This window comes from Onychomys torridus, chromosome 16 (genome assembly GCF_903995425.1).
Source record: "Onychomys torridus chromosome 16, mOncTor1.1, whole genome shotgun sequence".
Taxonomy (NCBI): Eukaryota; Metazoa; Chordata; class Mammalia; order Rodentia; family Cricetidae; genus Onychomys; species Onychomys torridus.
Window position 1 is genome coordinate 31,450,104 of NC_050458.1, and position 25,825 is coordinate 31,475,928.

Consider the following 25,825-nt stretch of genomic DNA (forward strand, 5'->3'; position numbering starts at 1 on the left):
ATGGGGATGGGGAGAGGCCGGGTGCTGGGGAGCTTCCCAGGAATCCACCAGGACCAGCCCAGCTCTGACTACTAGCAATAGTGGAGAGGGTGCCTGAACTGGCTTACCCCAGTAACCAGATCAGTGAGTACCCTAACTGTTGTCATAGAGCTTTCATCCAGTAACTGATGAAAGTAGATGCAGAGATCCACAGCCAAGCACCAGGCCAAGCTCCAGGAGTCCAGTAGAAGAGAAAGAATAGGGATTACATGAGCAAGGGGGGACAGGATCATGATGGGGGAAACTATAGAAAGAACCAAACCAAACTAGTCGGAATTCATGAACTTTAGACCAACAGCCGTGAAGCCTCCATGAGACTAGACTAGGCCCTTTGCATAAGCGAGACAGTTGTGTAGCTTGATCTGCGTAAGGGCCCCCCCCCAGCAGTAGGATCAGGATCCATCCCTGGTCCATGAGCTGGCTTTTTGGAGCCCACTACCTATGGTGGGACACTTTGCATAGCCTTGATGCAGGGCAGGGAGCTTGGACCTGCCTCTACTGAATGTACCAAACTCTGCTGACTCCCCATGGGGGACCTTGCCTTGTTGAAAGAGAAAATGGGTGGTGAGTTGGGGGACAGGTGGGAGGAGCAGGAAGAGAGAGGAGAGGGGGATCTGTGATTGGTATATATAATGAATTCAAAAAATAACTTAATAAAAAAAAGAAAATAGATAACTATAGTGCAAATGAAAAGGCATCATTCCTCCACATAGCAGGTGGAAGAAAACACTCTGGTCTGCATACCTCACTTGCAGCGCCATCTAATGGTCAGCAGCAAGCACTTTCCAGCGCAGGTTTCTTTCCTAAGAATAGATGTTCTTACCTTAAACAAGGCATTGAAGAAAAATAGTGCTCAGAGCTATATTAGGCACAGGCATATGTCAAGAAAAAGAAGGAGGCACACAGACAATTAAATGTCAATTTTTATCCTATTATGAGGGCAAAGAGAGACACCAGAGCACCAGAGTAATTTTGTGAAATGTCACAGTTAAACAGAATTCAAAATGTGAAAATAACAACTAGATACCTACTGTAAGCCTAAAATTGCAAGGTGCTGAAGGTATACTACACTGCCTAAGAGGACATTAACTATAGCTTCAAAAAGTTAACCTTAATACAGATGACTCACAATTCAAGATGGCTAAGTATGGACAAATTACAAGCAGGGCATTTAAATACTTAAGTACTGCACTTTTTTAAGGTTTGATGTGAGAAGGCCCAGGCCACTGGAAAGTGCCACCTCTACACAATGGGATCTTGAACTGTATAAGAAAGCAGGCTGAAGTACTCAGAAAGACACACTTCACTATGTTAGATTTTTATCTCTGGAACAAATATCCTAAGGAAACAATTAAAAAGAGAGAAGACTTATTTTGCTCACACTTTAAGATCAGTAGTCCATGGTCAGCTGTTTGGGTCTGAAGTAGTATTATGGAAGTGGGGGTGTGGTAGAGCAGAAATAGTCAACACAGAGTAGCTGGAAAGTAGAGGAAACAAAGAGACCAGAACAAGATTTGCCCTTCAAAATCACTCCTCAAAGGACCTGCTCTTCCCAAATGGTCCCACCTCCCTCCCAACAAGGGATCAAATGATGAATCCATCAAGTGATTAATCCACAGATGAAATCAGAGACTTCAAGACCTCATCCCTCACTGGTGAAGTGAATGAGAACTGAGCTTCAATGTGTAAGCCTTTTGGTCATCTCCTATACAAACCATAACATACACTTAATAGCCTGAGAACACTCCCTGAGATGAGCTTTTAAACACTAGTCAGATAAATACAGAAAGAGAAAAAGAAGAAGTAGGTTGTAGGGGTTAGTGGACATCTTCAGGGGTGTCAACCAAACCTGGGGCTCATTCAAGAGCTTCCTAGACACTGCTGAGATGCTATCCCCTGCTGAACTGCTTGTGTTATATTCATCCCCCATCACTTCTAAATGGAATCAGAGAGCATACATGGACACTCTTAAAGCTGAACGGAAAGTCTGTATTGCTAGTCAGCAGCTGCATGGGGAACTTGCCCAAATCATGCAAGTTCTTTGTCTTTTATGAACAAAAACCATATCCTGGTTGGCACACTGCAGTTAGCAAGAATAGCTAGCTAGAAGTAAAACTACAGAAGCCAAAAGCAAGACTAGTACATCTAGGGCCTTTCCTGAATCCTGCAATTGTGGACTAGGTTTTTGACAGATTATGTCTTTGTTTCAGTTTTGGCAGGTGTTGGGGCCTATGTGCTGGGTTCTAAGGTTAGAATGGTGTGCCCAACATGGCATCAGTTGTGCTAAGATTTGGGGGGGCTATTACATGAGGATGATTGACCTGATTCAGCTTAATCAATCTGATCCTAGAACACAGACCTGAGCTCCCTCAGCCTCTGTATAGGAAGGCAAAAATAAATGAATGAAAAGCTAACTTGAATCATAGTAACAGAATCATATCCCAATTTTCCAGATAGGTTTTGTCAACTTGACACAAGTTAGAATCACCTGGGAAGAGAAAACCTAAATTAGGAAAATAAATGGTCTCTGTCAGATTGCTCTATATATTCTGTGGGAGACTTTCATAATGACTTATGTGGAAGGGCACATCCCACTGGGGAGATGCCACCCTTGGGCTGATAGTCCTGTGTTGTATAAGAAGGCAAGCTGAGCAAGCCATGAGGAGCAAGCTTATAAGCAGCATTCCTCCAGGATTCTGCTTCAGTTCTGCCTCCAGATTCAGACTCCTAACCTGAGTTCCTGGCCCTGCCTTTCCTCAGTGGTGGATTGTAACCTAGAAGTTACAAGATGAGGTCAACCTTTCTCCTCACCAAGGAGTCATCAGTGTTTTATCACAACAGAAGGCACACTAGAACACCCATCAGCCAATTTCTACCCTTGAATGTAGAAAGGACAAGCTCCCATTTCTGAAGGGCTATGCTATATTACTGAAATTTTACTATTAACCTCTTTCCCAACTTTTCCCCAAGGAATTAATGCCTCTTTACTAGGGTAACCTTATGCTAAGGTAAAGAAAATAATCAGATTTGGGGTTTGGGGAGCTACTAGATATTGGCTCTGAATTGGCACCAATTCTTGGGGACCCTAATGATGTCATGGCCCTCCAGTTAAAGTAGGTGCTTATGGAAGTCATGTGATCAGTGGAGTTCCAGCCCAAGTCTGACCCACAGTAGGTCCAGTGAGCCTGGTGGGTCCCCAATTCATCCTGTGGTTATATCCCCAGTCCCAAAACACGTAATCACAATAGAAATTCTTAGAAGTTTGTCTGGAAGGCTAATATCCTGCTAAGTAACCACCCCTTTTCACTTCCCATCCAGTCACCTTGGCTTTCTCGCTGTGACACAGACCTAATACGCAAACCCTTTGCCTGTGCTGCCCCCACAGCATGGGTTCCCTTCATCTAACAATCCCTTTCCTCCCTAGGTTGCTTTTGTCATGTATTTTTGTCACATCAAAGAGAAAAGTAACTTACCTCATTTGGAATTTGCCTAAATGTCAACTTTTTCTCGTTTTGGTTTTATTCTTTGAAAATTTCATAGATATATACAATACATCTTAGTCATCTCTTTCCTCACTCCTTTCCTCCACCTCTCTCCGTCTCCATCCCATATGTTTCTCTCTCCCTATTTCAAATTTTTTCCTGGTTGTTCAACAAGAAATTAAAACACTCTGCATTACAGGATTCTCTAGCCTCCATTTCCATTTTATCTTTCACCACAGAATGAAGGGTCGGTCATCCAACCTCCTGCCTATTTCTCATTGCGCGTTTTATTTTTGTCTACCCTTTGTCTCCATACCACCTGCCACTGACACTGTAAGATATTTCAATTAATTAACTAGCTAATGGAGTAAATACATGTACTCTAAGGGGTCCTGGAGACTGTCTGAGTCCCTAAAGCTGCTCTAGATCTTAATTCCAGGCGCCTCATCCCATACACCTGCCATTGACTTATGTGTGGTGGTCTGAATGAAAATGGCCTCCCTATACTCATAAAGAGTTGTATTCTTTTTGGAGTAGGTGTGGCCTTGTTGGAGGAAGTATGACACTGGGGGTGGACTTTTAGGTTTCAGAAGCTCAAGCTAGGCCCAGTATGCCTCTCTCTTCCTGCTGCCTGGGTATCCTGATATAGAAGTCTTAGCTCCTCTCCAGCACCATGTCTGCCTGTGTACCACCATGCTTCCTGCTATGCTGAATGGACTAAACCTCTGAACTATAAGCCACCCCCAATTAAATGTTTTTCTTTGTAAGAGTTGCCATGTCATGGTGTCTCATCACAGCTATAAAACACTAAGACAGAAGTTGGTACCAGGAACTGGGGTATTGTGATAGGCCTGACCAGGCTTTTGTTTGGAGGAATGTGGATTTGGTTGAAAAGCAGTTGAACTGGGGCTTGGCGGGCCATACTAGTAGGAGCATGGAAGATAATGGAGGTGAGGGTGATTTAAACTGTGGGGGCCCATCTCAAGAGGTTTCAGTGGAGAAGAATATTAATATGTGGCCTAGAGATTATTCTTGTGATTTTTTAAACTTTTTTTTATTTATTCTTTGTGTCTTTCACATCTTGTTTCTTGATTCCATCCCTACATATCTGCCCTCCTTCCTTGCAACCTTCACCCCACAAAATAAAATAAAATAAAATTTAAGAGAAAAGAAGAAAGAAAGGAAGGAAGGAAGAAAGGCAAGAAGGCAGTGGCGGCAGCGGCGCATGCCTTTAATCCCAGCACTCAGGAGGCAGAGGCAGGCGGATCTCTGTGAGTTCAAGGCCAGCCTGGGCTACAAAGCAAGTTCCAGGAAAGGAGCAAAGTTACGCAGAGAAACCCTGTCTTGAAAAAAAACAAAAACAAAAAGAAAGGCAGGAAGGAAGGAACAGGGAGAGATGGGGGGGAGGAAGGAAGAAAGGAAGGAAGGAAGGAAGGAAGGAAGGAAGGGGAAAGAAAGAAAGAGAGAGAGAAGAGAAGAGAAGAGAAGAGAAGAGAAGAGAAGAGAAAAGAAAAGAAAAGAAAAGAAAAGATCTCACCCTAGGAGCTGTACTGTGACACAGTGAGTCACACAGTTCACCCTTTTATCCACATATCTTTACTTGAAAGTGTTGGTTGCAAAGAGTCACTGGTCTGGTTCAAGGCCCTTGATTTCTGCTACACTATCAATACTGGGCCCTCACTGAGACTCCTCTTGAATATCCTCAAATGCTCCAGCAGATCACAGATGCAGTGGACGTTGGGGTGGGCCTACTCATGACCCTAGTTCTGGGCCTGTGTAGTTTCAGGGCTAGTCAGCCCACCAGTTTCCTCCCACCCCTGCCCCCCCCACCTCTGTCCTCATGACCAGGGTGAGCACTCTGGCATCTCCCCCAGTCATTTCAACCCTTGCAGCAATGAGCAAGAGACAAGACCAGTTCTCCTGCTTTCATGCCCTCAGAGTCAGCTCTCCCACACCTACACCAACAGGGCCAGGCAACTGGGGCCATTTTCCAGATTGCTTCAGCTGGTAAGGGACAGGGACAGCTCTCCAGATCTTATTACCTCAGGGCCAGCTCTCCGGGGCAGGGGGCGGGGGAACATGTCTCTCCCCCACCCCATGATACCATATGGCATATAGGGGCAAAGCCAGATCTTCAAGCTCATGTTCCAGGCCAGGTTATCCACACCTGGTCAATAGGGTCAGCTCCCTCACCCACTACAGGTGGCAGGGGGGAGAGGGGAGGGCACACCCCCCCCTCCATCACCACCACATGGCAGATGAGGGGGTTGTTGCCCACTGTCCCGCTCTCAAACCCTCAGGACCAGATCACCCACACATCCCCAAACAGGGTCAGCTCTACTGTGCTGCCCAGGTGAGGAGCAGGGCTGGCTTTCCTGAGTGCAGCAGGGTCAGTTCCTGGTGAGGAGGGTCAGTTCCCTCACCAGCTGGAGGCTGTAAGGGTGAGGGAGAGAGCATCTTTCCTTGCCCCAGCCACATGACAGATGAGGGAGGTGATACCAGGTATCTCAATCTCATGTTTTCAGGACTGGCTCCCCCCTTGCCCCTCTCTACAAGGTCAACTCTATTGTGCTGTCCGGGTGAGGCACAGAGCCTGTTCTTCCCAGTGCTGCAGCTGGTGAGGGGTTGGGCAACTTTACCTCACCCGTGCAACCACATGGCAAATAAAAGGGGTGCGACCCACTCTCTCATTCTCATGCCCTCAGGGCCAGCTCGCCTATGCCCCTGAGAACAGGGTTAGCTCTATTGTGCTGCCCGGGTGAGGTGTAGGACCCTCTCTCCTGAGTGCTTAGCCGGTGAAGAGGTGAAGTACAGGACCAGTTCTCCTAGTGTTCCAGTTAGTGAGGGGCGGGGCCAACTCTGAACAGCCCTAGCCTCTCAAGCCTTTGGTGGTATCAGGAGCCATGGACATCATCACAGGCCTCATCTGCAACAGGGCCATGAACATGGGCTCCAGCAGCAACCCAGGCCCAGATGCCACTGTGGCCCTGGGTGGCAATCATGCCACCCATCTCAGCCCACTCCTCACTGCTTTCACCTCTTCAGGTATTCCTCTGTCCACAGGAAATGAACCATTCTGTCTCTCTTTCTCCCATACCAGACTATGCATTTGCTCACCATAATAGTGCCTGACTGCCCAGCAAGGCAACAGGTCGGTCCATGTTTGTTTTGTTTTTTGTTTTCCCCTCTCGGAGCCTGGACAGACCACCCCGGAGAATGTGTGTGGGTCCCACTCGGTCCATCATGGCACTGAGCAGGACCACGGTTTCTCCTTTTGTGATATTTTGGTGAAGAATGTGGATGCCTTCTGTCCTTGTCTACAACATCTGCCTGAGGCTAAACTGAAGGGTTATAGATTAAGAGCTTTAGCAGAGGACATTTCAAAACAACCTAGCATTGACTATGTTGCATGGCTATTAGCGGCCAGTCTTATGAAGGTCTATAATGAAAGAGAGCAAGCTGAGCAAGGAAAAAAATACAAAATGCACAGTTGGAGGAGAAAAGGAGCACCAGGAAATATTAGCAGATTAAAGAAAAGCCTGATGCTAAGTGGAATAAAGGAAGTACTGAGCTCAGAGCAAGACCTCACCCAGCTAAGCTTCTAATTTGTGAAGAATTAAAGTGAGAAGGAATTAAATAAAAACTTAAGGTCAACTGTGGTGGTGCACACCTTTAATCCCAGCACTTAGAAAGCAGAGTTTAAGAACAGCTTAGTCTACAGGGATAGTTTCAGGACATCCAAGCTGAAGCAGTGAAGGAAAGCATCCAAAACAGAAAGCTGATGAAGATGTAATTGAATGAGGAGGCCAAGTTCCAGCCCCAGCAAGCAGCAGACCTTGTCAGCTTCAGCCACATGGGTCTGGCTTTAGAGTCAAGGACACAAGAAACGGGTTATGAAATTTCCCTCCACGGCTAAGGAAAGCCACTGAGGCCAGTCTTGTGTCAGGGTGTCTTTAGTGGTATTTGCTCCACCCATGACCTTGTGCTATATGGCCCAAAGGAAGCAGTGCCTCTTGCCATTGTAGGTGACTGCTTTTAAAGAGTTAGAGAAGGATCACATGACCCTTCTTCCTGCTCAGGCCTGCGAGATGGATTCACTCCCAGTCAGATCAGAGGATGACTTTTGCTGTCTACTATGCTCTGTGATTGTGCGTGTATTTCATCAATTCATATCTTAATAATAAATTCTGTGACCTATTTAATAGACTCATGTGGATTGATCATAATAAGGGGCACCCATGTGACAAAAAGACCCCACACTCCCAGCGACTCTTGCCTGCAGCCTCTGTGGCAGCGGCAGCAGCAGCAGCAGGAGCAGCAACAGCAACAACAGCAGGTTGGCGCAGAGGCTTGTGTTCTTGCTGCAGGTCAGCCTCACTAGCACCCCAGAGCCACTCAGTCCCAACCATGTGGATATAAACTCACATGGACTGATCATAATAGGTGTCCCTGCATGGAGGCCTAGAGAGGCCATTGTGTGAAGTTGTGAAGGTAAGGCCTGGATTGCCTTGAAGATGTCAAAATGTTGGAGATGCCAGAGTCATGGGATACTGTGGGTGCCATCCCTCACCCTCACATTTCCCCAGAGTACTCTTGAGTAGAAGCAGCAGGAAATATTAGTTAGAAGGATAGATAGGAGAGAAAAAGATAGAAAATACAAGATAGCCTTGAGAGGGCCTGGATCCTAATCCATTGGGCCCTGACTGTGTCTGCCAAAGGGTTTTTAAAGAATTGACAAAGGGTGGAGGAAAAGACCACCTCCCAGCACAGCCAAGTGCAGAGTATATCAGACACCTACTTCTCAGGTCTGTGGTCCAATCATCCTCTTTATGCAGACCTGCTGGGTAAAGCCACTAGAAACCTAAATGGGTTCTAATAGGATACCTGCTGAAGAGAGCTGCCAATAGGGAGTGGAACCAGCCCAAAAGAGAGAAGTGTGTTACATTCAACAAAGCTGAAAGGAGTTGGAGATCTGAAGAGTGCTTTGACATCAGACATGGAACTGCACTTTGGAGTTTTCTCAGCTGGTTTTCAGTCTTGCTTTGGTTCCATACTTCCATCCCTTTTGGGGATGGTAATGTATATCCTGCACCATTGTATACTGGAAGTATGTGATCTGCTTTTCATTTTGATTTTGCAGGGGATTACAGTTAAGAGATTGCATGAATCTCCAAAGAGACTTTGGACTTTTAAACAGGGTTGAGACTGTTAAAGACTATGGGTCTTTTGAAGTTGGACTGAATGCATTTTGCATTAAGATATGGCTACAAGCCAATGGGGGCCAGGGAGTGGGATGTGGTGGTTTGAATGAAAATGGCCCTATAGACCCATAGAGAGTGACATTATCAGAGGACACCTTGTTGGAGGAAGTGTGTCACTGGGAGAAGGCTTTGAGGTTTTAGAAGTTCAAGGCAGACCCAGTATACCGCTATCTTTCTGCTGTCTGGAGATTCAGATGTAGAACTCAGAGAGCCTCTCCAATGCTGTCTGCCTGCATGCTGCCATGCTTCCTACCATGCTGATAATGAACTAAACCTCTGAACTGTGAGACAGCTCTAATTAAATGTTTTCCTTTATAAAAGTTGCCCTGGTCATGATGTCTCTTCACAACAATAAAACCCTAAGTAAGACACAATGGGAAATAGTCCCATATCCTTTTTAGTAATACTGCTGCTCCTTAAAATAGTGTCAGATCATTTTTATTCTATTTTCAAATAAGAATTACTAGCTGACACAATGGGAAAGCCGCCTTTGAATTTTATCTGTTTATAGTAACATATCCTTAAGTCTTGCTTACACAACTATAGTTTCTACCCCTGTTTTTGTTGCAGAGGTCTTCACTTTATCTGAAGCACCCTCTCTTGCCCCCATCACACTCTGCTCTTCTTTGTATTCTTACTTTTTTTCAACTCCACATATGACTAACCTGGTATGTATTTATCTTTTCATAGTTTACAGCCCCTACTGGAAGACAAGTTCCATAAGGAAAGGAACTTAGGAGATTTTTTTAATTAATTTATTTTAACAACCTGACCCCAGTTTCCCCTCCCTCCTCTCCTCCTACCTCCCCTCTGCCCCTCCCCCACCGAATCCTCCTCTGTTTCTATTTAGAAAAGGGCAGGCCTCCCATAGATGTTGACAAAACATGGTGTATCAACTTGGAGTAAGACTAAACACCTCATTGTCTTAAAATTTCCTTCTATTGCTGTGAAGAGACCCTATGATCACTCCAACTCATAAAGAAACCATTTAATTGTGGTGGTTTGCTTACAGTTTCAGAGGTTCAGTCCATTATCATCATGACAGGGAGCATGGCAGCCTGCAGGCAGACATGGTGTGGGCTACATCTTGACCAGAAGGCAGCAGGAAGTTGACTGACTATCAAACTGAGTGAAGTTTGAGAAGACATCTCAAAGCCCAACCCCACAGTGACACACTTCCTCTAACAAGACCACACCTCCTAATAGTGCCACTCCCTTTTGGGGCCATTTTCTTTCAAACCATCACATTCCACTCCTTAGCTCCCAAAGGCTTATAGCTGTATCACAATGCAAAAATCAGTCCAACTTCAAATTCCCCATAGTCTATAACACACCCAAACTAGTTTCAAAGTCCAAAGTCTCTTGTGAGACTCATGCAATCTCTTAATTCCCTGTAAAGTTAAAATAAAAAAGCAGATCACATACTTCCAACATATAATGGCACAGGATATACATTACCACTGCAAAATGCAGGGAAGGGAGCATAGTAAGGAAATACTGGACCAAAATAAGACTGAAAACCAGCTGGGCAAACTCCAAACTCTGTAGGTTCATTTCTGATGTGAAAATGCTCTTCAGATCCCCGACTCCATTCAGCTTTGTTAACTGAAACACACTTCTTTCTCCTGGGTTTGTAACACTCCCTGTTAGCAGCTCTCCTCAGCAGGTATCCCATGATTCTGGTATCTTTAACATCTTAGGTTCTCCCAGGTAATCCAGGCTTCAACTTCACAGCTTCATGCAATGGCCTCTCTACTAGGCCTCCCTTCAGGGAGACCCCTGGACACATGCCTGGCTTCAGTGACTTTATTGCATAGCTCCTTTTTTCTATCTTTTACTCTAAATCCAGAACCACACAGTCAAATTGCCAAGTTCTGGTGCTTCACGTGGCCCCCTTGTTCAATTACATCTTCACCAGCTTTCTGTCCTTCACTCCTAAGCTTGGCTGTTGTGAAACTTGCTCTATCAACCAGGCTGACCTCAAAACTCAGAGATCTACTAACTTCTGCCTTCCCGGTGCTGGGATTAAAGGTGTGCCCACCACACCTGGCTCTGAGCTTTTCTTTAGTTCCTTTTTGAATTTTGGAAACTTGACTGGGTGGGGTCTTACCCTGAGGTCACCACTCCCTATATTCCATTTCTTAATCCATTTATCTCCTTGAACATAAGATATAGCTCCATTCCACTTCCTGGTAAATTTCTCCTCAAAATTTACATTTTGTAATTTACCCTGTTCAGCTTGCTGCTTTTCATTATAAATCTTCATTATATCCAGTTATCACTAATATCCACATGACAGAGTCTATGCTAGCCTCAGGTAGACTCTTTGGACAAGGCCAAAGTCAACTACTCTCTTTACCAAAGTATTACAAGAATGATTTTTAAGCAACGTATTAAAATTCTTCTCTGAAACCTTTTGAGCCATCTCCTGACATTTCAAATCATTATCAGCACCATTGTCTTCCACGCTCCTACTAGTATGATCCCATTAATTAGTGCTTAAAGCATTTCACTTCTTTCCTAACCCAAAGTACCAAAGTCCATATTACTCCATACAAAAGCATGGTCAGACCTATCACAACAATACTCCCGTCCCTGGTACCAACTTTTGTTTAGTTAAGGTTTCTACGCTGTAAAAAGGCCCCATGATCATGGCAACTCTTATAAAGAAAATATTTAATTATGGTGGCTCACTTACAGTTTTAGGAGTTTAGTCCATTATCATCATGATCAGGAGCCTGGCTGCAGGCAGGCAGAGGTGGTACTGGCTATATCTTGACCAGAAGGCAGCAGGAAGATGACTGACCAACTGATTGAAGCTTGAGAAAAGAGAGCTCAAACTCCACCCCCATAGTGGCACACTTCCTCCAATTAGACCACATCTACACCAACAAGGCCACACCTCCTAATAGTGCCACTCCTTTTCGGGGCCATTTTCTTTCAAACCACCACACTCACCTTGTATTAAAGCTGGGCAAGGTGACTCATAATGGAATAGGGTCCCAAAAGCCAGTAAATGTAGGAGCAGTTTTCCTGCCCCAACCACCCAGTCCCATATAAACACACAGAACCTTATATTAATTACAAATGGTTGGCCAATAGCTCATGCTTATTACTAACTAGTTCTTAGATTTTAAGTTAACCTACATTCCTTATTTACCCTCTGCCATATGGCAGTACCTTTATTAGCATGGCACATTCATCTCCTGCTCTCTCTGCATCTGGCTGGCAGTTCTCTGACTCCATCCTTCCTCTTCCAGAATTCTCAGTTTGACTTTCCCACCTAACTTCCTGCCTGGCTACCAGCCTGTCATTTTATTAACCAATGAGAGCAATACATATTAACAGTGTACAGAGGGATTATTCCACAATAAGTAAGGGAGTCAGAAATAGCCCCTGCTCCCACTGTTAAGCATGCCATAAGAAGACCAAGCTACACAACTGTCCCATATATACAGAGAGTCTAGGTTATTCTCTTGAAGGCTCCCTAGTTGTTGGTTCAGTTTCTGTGAGCTCCTATGATTCCAGGTTAATTGATTCTGTGGGTTTTCTTGTGACCCCCTTGACCCCTCTGGTTCCTGCAATCCCTTTTCCATCTCTTCAATAGGGTTCTCTAATGCTTGACTGTAAGTCTCTACATCTGTTTCCATCAGTTGCTGGATGAAGCCTCTCTGAAAACTACTGGTCTAGACACCAATCTATGAGTATAGCAGAATATAGTTGGGCATCATTACATTGACTTTTTTCGCCTCCAGTCATGTTTGGTTCTGTTCTAGATCTCTGGGCCATCCAGTCTCTAGGTCCTGGCCCTCTAGGTGTAACTGGAGTTTTCTCCAGTCCTGCTCAGGCCCTCAGCCACTCAGACCCAAATAAACACACAGATGCTTATATTATTTAAATTGTTTGGCCTAATGGCTCAGGCTTCTTGCTATCCAGTTCTTATATCTTAAATTAACCCATTTCTATAAATCTATACCTTGCCACATGGCTTGTGGCTTACAGGTATCTTACATCATGCTTCTCATGATGGCAGCTGGCAGCGTCTCCTGACTCAGCCTTCCTGTTCCCAGAATTCTCCTCTTTCTTTGTCCCACCTATACTTCTTGCCTGGCTACTGGCTAATCATCACTTTATTTATTAACCAATCAGAACAACATATTCACAGCATTCAGATATCCACAGCATCTAGGTAGTGTTGGGGTGGACTCACCCTCATGGCATGGGTCTCAGGCTGGACCAGTCATTGGTTGGCCACTCCCACAATCTCTGTGCCACTCTATTAGGCAGGACAGACTGTAGGTTATATGGCTGGGTTGGTGTCCCTATCCCACCACTGGAAGGCTTGCCTGGTCACAAGGGATGACCTGCTGCTCTGGCAACCAGCCTAGTAAATAACCTAGCTGTCATTATAGAGCCTTTGGTCCAGGGACAGATGGAGGCAGATACAGAGATACATGGCCAGGCACCAGGCTGAGCTCTGGAAATCCAATTGATGAGAGAGAGGAGGGATACTGCAGGCAAGGGACATCAAGATCATGATAGGAGGATGTGCAGAGATGACTGGCCACACTAGTAGAAGCCCATGAAATATGGACTGGTGGCTGTGGAGCCCCCATGGAACTGTACTAGGCCCTCTGGATACAGAAGATGGTTGTTTGGCTCGAACTGTTTGGGGGGCGCCCAGGCAAGGGGATCGTGATCTGTCCCTGGTCTATGGGCAGGCTTCTGGAATCTGGTGCCTGTGATGTGACACATTGCTCAGCCTTGGTGCAGTGGGAAGGGGCTTGGACCTGCCTAGGCTCAGTTGCTGACTCCCCATGGGAGACCTTGATTTGGGGATGTGGGGATGTGGGGTGGCGTGGGAAAAGAGGGCTGGGGTGGGAGGAGGGAGGAGGGGGAATTTGTAGATAGAATGTGGAGTGAGTAGAAATTTCTTAATAAAGAAAAATGAAAAAAAAAAAAAAAGAAAAAGAAACAAGGGATGACCTGTTCAAGCTACATAGGTATAATTCCTAAGAGTCTTAGCTGGGTTCATCCTTGTAGATTCCTGGGAGTTTCTGAACTTAGGTTTTAGTTTGTTTAGTCTTTTAAAATACTGTATGTTCAGTGTATGGAACAGTTCATCATGTGGTGGATGCCTGATTAATATATAATCATCTGTTCAAATTACCTATCTGTCATGGTTATCATTGTCAACTTGACAGGATCTAGACTCTCCAAGGAGACAAACCTCTGGACATGTCTGTGAGAAAACTGTTAGATTAGGTTAGTCAAAGTAGCAAGACCCACTGTAACTGTGTTCAGCACCATTCCATGAGCTTGGGTCCTGAACTGGCTAAAAAGGTGATAGCAACCTGAGCAGTGGCGTTCATCCTTGCTGCTTCCTGACAAATGGTGCAGTGCGCCCAACTGCCTCACGCTCTTGCTATTGTGCCCTCCTTGCTGTAATGGACTCTACCCCTTCAAACTGTGAACCAAAATCAACCTGCCTTCCTTAAGTGGTTTTTGTAATGAATTTTGTCACAAGGAGAAAAATGACTAATCTACTGCCAGTTGCATTCCAGGTAAAGAGGAAGAAATGTAATTAAATTGTAATCTCAAAACCATTTTTAAAAGATGTTCAGGGTAATGCTGACTCGATCTTCAGAATCTGTAATCTAGAACTAAGAAAATAAAGTTCTGTCCCATAAGCCAGAGCTGTTTACTGAATGCTTATGTCTCCAAAATTCTTCTGTCAAAACCTAATCTCCAATATGATGGTGTTCTAATTTGCTTCTCTTTGTGACAATAAATAACATAACCCAAAGCAACTTGGGGGATGTCTTAGTTTATGGATGTGGAGAGACAAAGGCAATGCTTATAAAAAGAAAACATTTAACTAGGGGCTTGCTTACAGTTTCAGAGGATTAGTTCATTATCATCGTGGGAAGCAGATAGGCATGGTCCTGGAGAAGCAGCTGAGAGCTTTGTATCCTGATCCACAGGCAGCAGGCAGAGACAGAGATACTAGGTCTTACATGTGTTTGTGAAACCTCAAAGCCCACCTCTAGTGGCATACCTTCTCCAAGGAGACCACACCTCCTAATCCTTCTAAACAGTCTACTAACTAGGAACCAAGTGTGCAAATATGTGAACCCATGGAGGCCACTCTAATTCAAACCTCCACAGGGAGGATAGGAGTATTTGGCTCACACAGTCTATCATTAAGAAAACTAAGGGAAGGAGCTCAAACAGGAACCCAGAGGCAGGAACTGAAGCAGAGACTGTGGAAGAATCCCACTCACTACCCAGCTTTCCTGGTTCACTCAGCTACTTTGTTAGCACTCCTTCATCAACGATAATCAAGAAAATTCCTGAAAAGGCATGCCCACAGACCAAGCTAATGGAGGCAATTCCACAATTTAGATTCTTTTCTTCCAGAATAGGTCTAGAGTTGGGGCAAGTTGACAAAACTCACCTACATGGTGTCTGGAGATGGGATTTTAGAGAGATAATTAGGTTTAAGTGATGTCCTGAAAGTGGAACTTCCAAGATGAAGAGGTTTATTAAGTCTCTCTCCCTATGTTAGAATATGGTATGAAGATGCGTGCCTGCCAATCAGGATGCTGACAAAGAACCCCTCACACAGTCCTCAGAACTGTGAGAAAGGCCTCTTAGTTGCTTCAGACACTCAGTCTGTGGCACGCTGTCACGGTAGCTCTAGAAGACTACTAACACAGATCTGTGTCTTTTTCCACCTTTCTCGATTTTTACATGCATTGGCAGCATATCTCATTTGATCAGAGTTCTATTTTTCCTTTTATTAAAATAGAGGTGTACCATACTTGTTCTATAATCATCTCTTGTCACAAAAAAAAAATGATACTGCTTGAAAAAAGTTAGTTGAAACCAGTTTAATCCTGTCTGTTTTCTAATTTCTTAATGCATGTACATTTGTATATGTTACATAAAAAAAAAAAAGGCTGGTATTTGGGATTTAGTTGGTTGGATTTTTGTTATCTGAAGATAGTATTGTTTAGATGCTTTTTTTTCTTTTTCTTTTTTATCTGTTTTTCTTCTCATATATTCCCCAGCCCTCATACCCAGAATATACTAATATTAACAATCAAAAGTCCTTGAAGGATACTTTTTTCAAGCCTTGTAGCCTTTTATAGTCTAAAATTTCCCATCCCATCATAACTCTAAGAACCCTGAGAAACAATGGCAATGGCACAAAGATAAGGCTTTGTCCTATGATGTATGTCCCTATAATTCCAGGAGCAGAGAGAGAGGATTCCCTAGAGTTTCTAGACAGGCAATCTAGTGTGCCTCAGATTGAAAGAGAGACACTCTTTAAAAAAACAATAAGGTAGATTTTTCAGGTGGAGTCTTTAGGTCTTTCATATAGAGAATCATATTATGTACACATAAAGCTACTTTGACATCTTTCTATTTCTATCTCCTTAATCCCTCCTTGCTCTAGATAAGACTTCCAAGTATTTTCTGAATCTAATGAAATAATCATGTGGCTATTTCCTTGTGTCTATATGTGTAGGATTACATTTATTGGTTTATGTATATTGAGTTATAAAACATGGGGAAATGAAGCTGCCACTAACTTGGAATCTCATCCTTACTGGATAACTTTTGTAGTACTTGAAGGTGCTATGTGTGCTACCAGAGGAGAAAAGTAATCATCAGTCTTACCCAGGTAGGAATCTTCTGAGCTATAATAATGACACTATTACAGTAGTGGCATGAATGTTATGGAAGCAACCAAACGTTTTTACTGCTGGATTAAGGCCCTCTCTACAAAATGAAATATATATCTGGTACTGTTATTGGGTCCAAGAAACTGTGGTTATGTGTGTCATAGACCCTAAGGGGAAGCCTACTACTATTATTGTACCATATAGACATAACATTAAAACAACAACTAATGACAACCAATATACTCATAGATTAGTAAATATTCCACCACTCAAAATGCACTTCATGGATAAAAAAAATATCTTACAGTAAATGAAAATTAACACAGATATCCATGACTGGTCAATGTGCAAAGACTAAGAGATTATAGAGTATTCATTTCTGAATGGGACATTTACATCACACCCCTCTGTCCAAGGCTCAGAGACCATCACAGAAAGGTGAGATAAAAAGATTTTGAAGAGTAAGATTTTAAGGCAGTGGCTGACTACAAGGAAACAGAGTTTTCCAGACACAGCAGGGAAGTCACACATATGAACACAACAGTTGTGACAGCATGCACAAGACCTGTGCAAGCTCAAGTCAGACAAAATCCCAACATGGAGCAGAAAGCTAGGCAGAAAATCCCACTTCAATCTCAGAAGCTACTGGCAATTGACAACTTCTGGGAGGGGGAAAGTCAATTTTCTTCGAGGGTGTGATGCCTAGGTCAACCGTTCTCTGGGACAGATCTCACACTGAAGATTTGGGCAAAATAAATTAGTGAGAGAATTAATGGAGAGAGAGAAAGAGAGAGAGAGAGAGAGAGAGAGAGAGAGAGAGAGAGAGAGAGAAACTGGGTGAAGAGGAAGGTGGGAGTGGATCTGGAAGTCTGGAAGTTGGGAGTAAATGTGATTAAGATACACTGTATTGAATTTTCAAAGAATTAATAATTATTATTTTAAAAACATAAAGTACCCAGCACTTGGGAGGCAGAGGCAGGGAGATATCTGTGAGTTCGAGGTTAGCTTGGTCTATGAAGTGAGTTCCAGGACAGCCAGGACTATACAGAGAAACCCTGTCTCAAAAACAAACAAACAAAACCATAAAGTGGAGAGCAACTAAAGAAGATGCTGATGTTGACATCCAGCATCCACACTCATGTGCGCACACACACACACACACACACACACACACACACACACACACACGGTGTCCAGAGGATACCATCATTTCTATGAACATGGTGATTTCTCTAAGACTCTTACATGTAAACACTTCCACAGATAGCAACAGAAGAATAAAAATGGTAGAATCCTTTCATCTTTAATATACCTGTGCTTTTGAGTACAGAGGTGGTACTTAGTAGAGAAGCCTGAGTTTGTTTGTTTGGAGAAACACAACAGTATGGTGGTGGCTAGACTTTGTAATAGTTGGTGAACCTTACCAAAACTAATTCGTCCTACTTAATTTTATCCCTCCTGTCCAATAATTGCGTTTACTTGATAAAGACAACAATCTTCTTAAACAGCTCAGATGCATGAAATTAATAGCAATCAGTCTGTATTGTTTTTATGTAAATGTGGTTCATCCAATTTGGTAGCAAAATTGTAGAGGCAAAGTTTTGGACTCTCAGAAATCAGTGAAATGTAAAAATAAGACAAGCAGTTCTCGTCCATTATTCTTTTTAAAATCTGAGTTCTTGAACCAGCTCTGTTTCCCTTTGTTCAAGGTGACCCACTTTGAACAGAACGCAGAAAAATGCATCATAATCTCCCCATACATCAGTATGCTGAATTTTTGCCCTCCAAAAATTCATTTACTGAAATTCTGTCCCCATGCCAAGGTGATGCCACTATTAGAAGTTGACCCCTTTGAGAGGTAACTAGATCATAAGAGTAGACCATTCATGTACAGAATTGAAGCCTGTGTTGACTGGTTTTGGTTGTCAGCTTGATACAGTCACAGTGTGTGTGCATTCATTAACTATACCCAGGTGTTTTCCATATATTACCTCACTAAAATGTATAAGAAACTAAACAAAGGAGTATATTCTCTTAAGGAGGTGTCTTAGTTAGGGTTTCTATTGCTGTGAAGAAATACCATTACTACAGCAACTCTTATAAAGGAAAACATTTAATTGGGGTGGCTCACTTACAGTTCAAACGTTCAGTTCACTATCATCATGGTGGGACATGGTGGAGTGCAGGCAGACATGGTGCTGGGGAGGTAGCTGAGAGTTCCATGTCGTGTACAGGCAACAGGAAGTGAACTCAGACACTGGGCCTGGCTTGAGCATATATGGGACCTCAAAGCCCACCCCCACAGTGACACACTTCCTCCAAAAAGGCCACATCTACTCCAACAAAGCCACAACTCATAATGATATGGAATATGGAAATGCAAGGGCGGTTGAGAGCTTTGGATAGTTTGGGAAATCTGGGAGGTTAATTCAGAGCCATTGTCTCAGTGGAGGGAGGTGGGGATTCCAAAGTGTGATGTGATCTCCTGGAAAAGGAGGTCAGAGACTGTCTGAACCCTTTTGTTGGTGATAAGGAATGCTTTTACACTCCCTTTGTGGGCCATTTTCTTTCAAATTGCCACAGGAGGTGATTTTTTTCTATAGCACTTGGTATCTAAAATTTGCCTTGCTCAATTCCTCCCCAAGTTGTTTTTATCTTTTCATTTAGACTGATCTCCTCAAAGACAAATGCCATGTGTGCCTTTCTCTATCTTTGCAACTAGAACAGTATCAGAATAGAGTTTCTTCCAGCAAATACTTGTGAAAGAGACACTGGACAAAAATAAAGACATTTTCTTCTGATAAGACTCAAACATCATGAGTCCCAGGCAATAGGTTTTTCTGAAAAATTACTTGATTCACGAACTTACTGGTAACACCCATTTCCCAACTAGGATTCCATGGGTCCATGACATAGAGGTGAAGGACCCCACTTCATTGATAGAGGAGGGTCTCAGAGCAAGGATTCACATATTAGACATGGTATTAGCAAGACCAGTATGGGCAGCTTCCATATATGTCTGGCTATTCTTTACAATAATAGCCTTCTGTCTGGTCATAGAGGAAGCAGGCAAAAAGGTTGAAGGAGGTGGGGTGGATAAGGGGTGGTAGGAATTGTAATTGGCTCCTGACAGCCTGCTATGGAAAAATTTCCCAACCCTATGTGGAAGGGCTGTTTGCTGGAAGTCAGGGTTTCTTAAACCTCGAATCTCCATATGTAAAACTTGCCCTGGACAGAAGCAGACAGGAGGGAAAGGAGAAAAAGTCTGAGTCTAATTCAGTAGGGTTGAGCACAACTGCTGGGTGAAGCCTCTTCTTCTGTCACCAAGGACAAGGTAGTTGATCTCAGTGTCCTCTGAAACTTAAGGGAACTTGCTGGGGTTGATATGAAGGAAGAGAAGTTATCTTGAGGTGGAGGACTAAAGGGCTGGAGGTGAAATAGATGAATCCAATGAGGAGACCCTCAAATTTGGTGGCTGTGGGAGTTAGAAGAATTCCTTTGCAAGGGCCTTCCATTTAGGGGAAATGGGTGAGGGACCTTGGTTCAGAGGGGAGAGAAGGACCAGATCTCTGATGTGGATTGGGGTTGGACAAGAGTTGGCATATGGCTGGAGTAGGTAGTGATCAGTAAAATTCCGTAGGAGGGGGCAGAGATAACAGAGTAAGAGGGTAAATAGGTGATGAGGGAGAAGAGAAGGTTTGGGTGAAAGACCAGGGTCAGAACTGGTCAACCACATATTAGCTCAAACTATAAGATGGAAAGAGGTTGCTTGGGGAGAGCCTATAGCCTAGAAATGGCCAGCGGTAGTGAAATTCTTGTGGGAGTTTGACAAGGGTATTTATTAAGAAACAGTTAGTTCATTCTATTTTTCCCAAGGACTGGGAATGATATGGAATATAGAAATGCCAAGGAAGGTTGAGGGCTGTGGATAGGTTTTGGGCAATCTTGGAGGTCAATTCAGAGCCATTGTCTCACTGGAGAGAAGTGGGAATCCAAAGTGGGGAAAGATCTCCTGGAGAAGGAGGTCAGAGGCTGTCTGAACCCTTTTGTTGGTGATAGGGAATGCTTCTACCCTCCCTAAGAAGGTATCTGTCCACCAATACCAGGAAGTACCTAATGCATTTGACTATAGGTATGTGGATGAAGTCAAGTTGCCAGTAAGTTCTGGGGAGAAATCCTCTGGCCTGGTGAGTCGGAAAAGGGGCTGGAATAACTGGAGTCAGGGTCTGACATTTGACAGATTTTACCAGAGGCAGTAATAGCCCTTCGGGAAGACAAATCATCAAGGGTGAGCTGCAGGTGGGTCTTAAGAAAGTGAGACAAGGCTTAACTATAAGGATGAAAGAGCTGGTGTAGATAGGACAGAATTTGTCAAGTGTTGGGGGTGATAGTGGGGGTGTGGGTTGTAATGCAAGGATGTTCTGTGGTCAGTGAGACAGGTCTGGGCCTCTAAGGGCCACAATGCTAACCTCCTTGTTAGAGAAATTATTTCCCTTAAAAATGATGGAATTGTTGTTCTGGTGGGACCCAAAGTGGACAATTTCTATAGCCATGGGGAGATGGGAGGCCCTTAGCATGGTCATGATTTGGTCTAAGTTGATTATTAATCCTTCTTTTGTTTTAAGTAGTCCGAGCTCTTTCTGAGTGGCAACATGGGGCAGGAGGATATGGAAGACATATTTGGAGTCTATGTAGATGTTTAGAATGGTCCTTGTGGCCAATTGAAAGGCACAGGTGAGAGCTAGTTCAGGCTATTGATCAGTGGTGTGGGCAGGGAGTGCCTGTGCCTTAACCACCTTAGTAAATGACACTATGGCATAGCCTGTTTTTCTAGTCCCCTTATGTAACTGTTTTCTGTATAGTAGGTGTAGATGGCCTGAGGCAATGTGCTCTCCTGTATGTATGAGGGATGGGGCATTAGTTCCTGTAAGGTTTCAATGTAAGAATTAGATGGAGAGTGGTCTGTGTTTGATTGGGGAGAAGATTTAAGATGTTGAAAGATGGCCATTATTGGAACGTAAGTGTAGCATCTTCTACAGGTGTTACTGGAAAGAGAGAACCTAGGAAGAAGGTTGAGTTTGTAAGCCTTTATAGGTTAAGAGGCGGGACAGATTGTGGGAGAAGATAGTGGTAGGTGACCCAAAAGTTAGTTTTTTGGATTCAAGAATAAGGAGCCCAGCAACTGCTAAAGCACATTTGCAGGGTGCCCATCCCTGGGTGATAAGGTCTAATTTCTTTGACAGGTATGCCACAGGTGCAAAGGAACATCCCAGTTGGTGGCCTAGGACCCTGAGGGTATATCCCTCTTTTTCTGTTGCATAGAGGGAGATGGAGCAGATTAGTTCTGGGAGGAGTAGTGCTGGGCCTATTGAAGCTGGACGAATGGCCTTGGCCAGTATTTTCTAGTTTTGTTTATGGCCTTTTTTATGTCTCCCATTGTACATCCTAAAGGCCAGCACCAAGATTTCTTCCTGTGGAGTTAGGGGTCCTCCCTCCAAGCACGTTAGCTTGGCCTTAATGTTGGGGAAACTTTGTGTAAGAGGAGTTTTTCTGTCCTGGCTACCTGCTCCCAAATAACTGGCATCCACCTCCCAAATAACTCAGTTGGACACATAATATAAATTATAAATGTTTGGTCAATAGCTCAGGCTTGTTACTACATAACTCTTACTTTTAAATTAACCTATACTTTTTATCTATGCTTTACCACCTGGCTCATGGCTTGTTACCTCATTTTTTTATACATCCTGTTTTCTCAGCGGCTAGCTGGCATCTCCTCTGACACTGTCCTTCTTCATCCTAGCATCCTCAGTTTTTTACCCCACTTATGCTCTCTGCCTGGCTACCAGCCAATCAGCATTTTAGTAAACCAATTCAAGTTTATGAAATGATTATTTCATAGCAATTCTGGGAAAAGAAATAGGTCATGAGGAGTTATTTACCCTCTGGTTATTCAGGGTCTAGATTAGCATACTGTAAGAGGGCCTTTGTAAAGCATTATTGAGACTGGTTTTCATGTTTGTCATAGATGTCCTCTTGGAGTTTCTCATAGTTCCCTTGTTTGTGAGCTGCCTTATAGATACCTTCCAGGAGGCAAGTTGTAAATTGATCTCTAGGTAGAATGCCCCCAGAGTATTGTAGTTCCATTGGGCATCCTCATTGAGGACCCTGGGTGTGCTGCATTAGTTTGATGGGTTTCATCTGCATGTGCTCTAGCCCACTCCCAAACTCACGTTTGCTCTTCAGGAAGTGGTTGTTAGTTAGAGTCATATATATGTCATAGAAGGTGAGACTATAGGATTGGGTGATATATTGGAATTCTTTAATGAAAATAGAAGAGTCAGAGGTCTAAGACCTTAGGTTTTTGGTTGTTGTTTTTTTTTTTTTTTCTATTTAAGAGAGTTTACTTAATGAGAAGGGGACATGTACACTGGCCAGGCCATCCACCCTGGCAACCTCCAGCAAAGGGAGACCCAGGGCATTTTAGGCAGGGTAGAAAGATGTAGAAGGGGTCCCACAGTAGAGATGAAGTGAGTAGCAGAGGCACTGAAGGCTGCTGGTGGGGTGTGAGTGGGTACCAGGGTGGTTAGAGCAGTCTATTGGAGAGGGAGGAAGGGGGATCAAAAGAACTGGAGGAAGAGAAGGAGCTGGGTTTGGCCTGGGGGGTGGTGGTGTTGCTCATTAGTGGGATAAAGAGTAGTGGAGGAATCATCTTCATCCAGGCATGACTTCAGCTGGTTCTACAATATACACCTCTTGCTGTTGTTTGAGCCCTGCTCCTGGATATATAGTTCCCCTGTGTGACTGCTTTGATTTCTGTGGGAATTTTTTCATTATTTGTCACTTTCACATATTCCTTTTCTACTCAAACCTGCTAGAAAAATTTGAGAGTTGATATCAATATGAAAATACATCTCATAGCTCAAAGGAGAAAAGAGATCATTTATTCCAGAACCAAACTTGAGTGACTATGGCATGGGAACACAGATTTAGGTTATCCCAAATTCCATGTTCCAATATGATAATAGTTGGATGATGTTTTTATAGTAACGGAATAAAGTAAGTCATAAATCCAGGCACTTTCAAACACATTGGTGAAAACATTACGTACATAGGATACAGCAAAATGATGGCATTTTTAGCCTTTTGGTTGGTTGGAAACTAGGAGTCTACTTTTACATTCAAAAGTGTTTACCAGCTGGGCGGTGGTGGCGCACGCCTGTAATCCCAGCACTCGGGTGGCAGAGGCAGATGGATCTCTGTGAGTTCAAGGCCAGCCTGGTCTACAAAGTGAGTTCCAGGACAGCCTCCAAAGCTACAGAGAAACCCTGTCTCAAAAAACCAAAAAAAAAAAAAAAAAAAAAAAAATGTGTTTACCTGCTGGTCAGGAACATGCTAAACCAGGAACAGAAGAGGGTAATAAATGATAATTAAGTGAACTAAAGATGTTCCAAGATAATTTGTCTCTGGACTTACAACATCCGAACCTCTTCATATCACTGAAGTCCTAATCAGCTTTGCAGGAGGTCAACGGAAGGTGCAATTCTTTTCAGAAACTTTCCTTCACACTGTTCAACATTACCTTACTTCCCAGTATCCCCAACCCTATAGATACTCATGAATATAGCCCAGCTCTGTGATTCAGAAACAGAAGGGGTGGAATGGCACTGTGACTTTTTCTCTTCGAATGGAGGCTCTCAGGGAAACTTGTCTGGAACCCAACAGCCCTCCTGTCAGCTTAAGGACAGGCTTTGTGTTGTGCCAGGAGGAAAGGAAGCCAGAAGAGGTTTAATTCTTCCTGGTGACAGGAAAGGGAGATCTCTTTCTCCCTATTTTCTCAGACTTTACTTTAGCAAAGGAGCAATTCTAAGAACTTTCTATTCCCTTTGAAATGTGTATAAACCCTTTTGAAGAATTAAACAGGTTTTTTGTCTGCTTTAATACTCAGGAATGCCTTTCTCCAGGTCCTGAGAACCCTCTCTTTGAAATGTAAATGTCAAAGGAGGTAGCACTCACCTCTCAATTTTCCCAAGAATGTAGATTCCTAATTGCAAAACCCCTTCAGTAAAATGATTCAAGTAGTTTGTGTGTGTGTGTGTGTGTGTGTGTGTGTGTGTGTGTGTGTGTGTGTGTTTCCTTCCCCTCTAAGCCTATCCAATTGGGTAACACAAATGGCCTTCACAGTTGTTGGATAAACTCTGCATCAACTGACAAATGTCCTCAACTCCTCTTCCTTAAGGACTAATGACTTCAGGTTCAGTTTGAAATCTGCACATGGTGGGTGGGTTATATCTGCCTGGCTATTTGAAAGTATGAGACCTGTTTCTTTCTGCCTCTGTAGGTTCTTCTTTTGTTTCTGTTTTTCTTTTTTTTTTATAGTATTTTTATCTTATAATTAACTTAATTTCACATATCAGCCGTGGATTCACCCATCCTCTCCTCCTACCTCCTGGCCCTCCCCCCCCAACCCACCCTCACTCCCACCTCCTCCAAGGCAAGGTCTCCCCTGGGGAGTTAACCCAGTCTGGCAGACTCAGCCAAGGCAGGTCCAGTCCCCTCCTCCCTATACCAAGGCTGAGCAAAGTGTCTCAGCGTAGGCCCCAGGCTCCAAAAAGTCAGCCCCTGTACCAAGGACAGGTCCTGGCTCCACTGCCTGGGGGCCTCCAAAACAGTTCAAGCTAATCTACTGCCTCACTTATCCAGAAGGCCTGGTCCAGTTCCATGGGGGTTCCTCCGCCATTGGTTCACAGTTCATGCGCTTCCACTAGTTTGGCTGTTTATCCCTGTGCTTCCTCCAACCATGGTTTCAACATCTCTCACTCATCAATCTCTCCTCTCTCTCTCTCTCTCTCTCTCTCTCTCTCTCTCTCTCTCTCTCTCTCACACACACACACACACACACACACACACACACACACACACACACATTGGACTCCTGGAGCTCCACTGTGGATCTCTGCATCCACTTCCATCAGACACTGAATGAGAGTTCTATCATGACAGCCAGGATGTTCCACCTTCCGATCACCAGAGCAGGTCAGCTCAGGCACTCTCTCAACCATTGCCAATAGTCTACAGTGGAGGTATCTTTGTGGATTTCTGGGGACCTCTCTAGCACTCTGCTTCTTCCTATTCCCCTGGGATCTTCATTCATCATGGTATCTCCTTCTCCATTCTCCCACACTGCTCTTGATCCAGCTGGGACCTGTAAGGATTATGTTCTTATTACATCACTAGCCTGCAATGGCATCCCAGTCTAAAAAGCAAGCATGCCCTCTTTGTGCCCTCTCTGCACTCTCTTGTTCGGTATTCTCTCCCCTCGGAGTGGTCTCTCTATCTCTCTCTCTCTCTC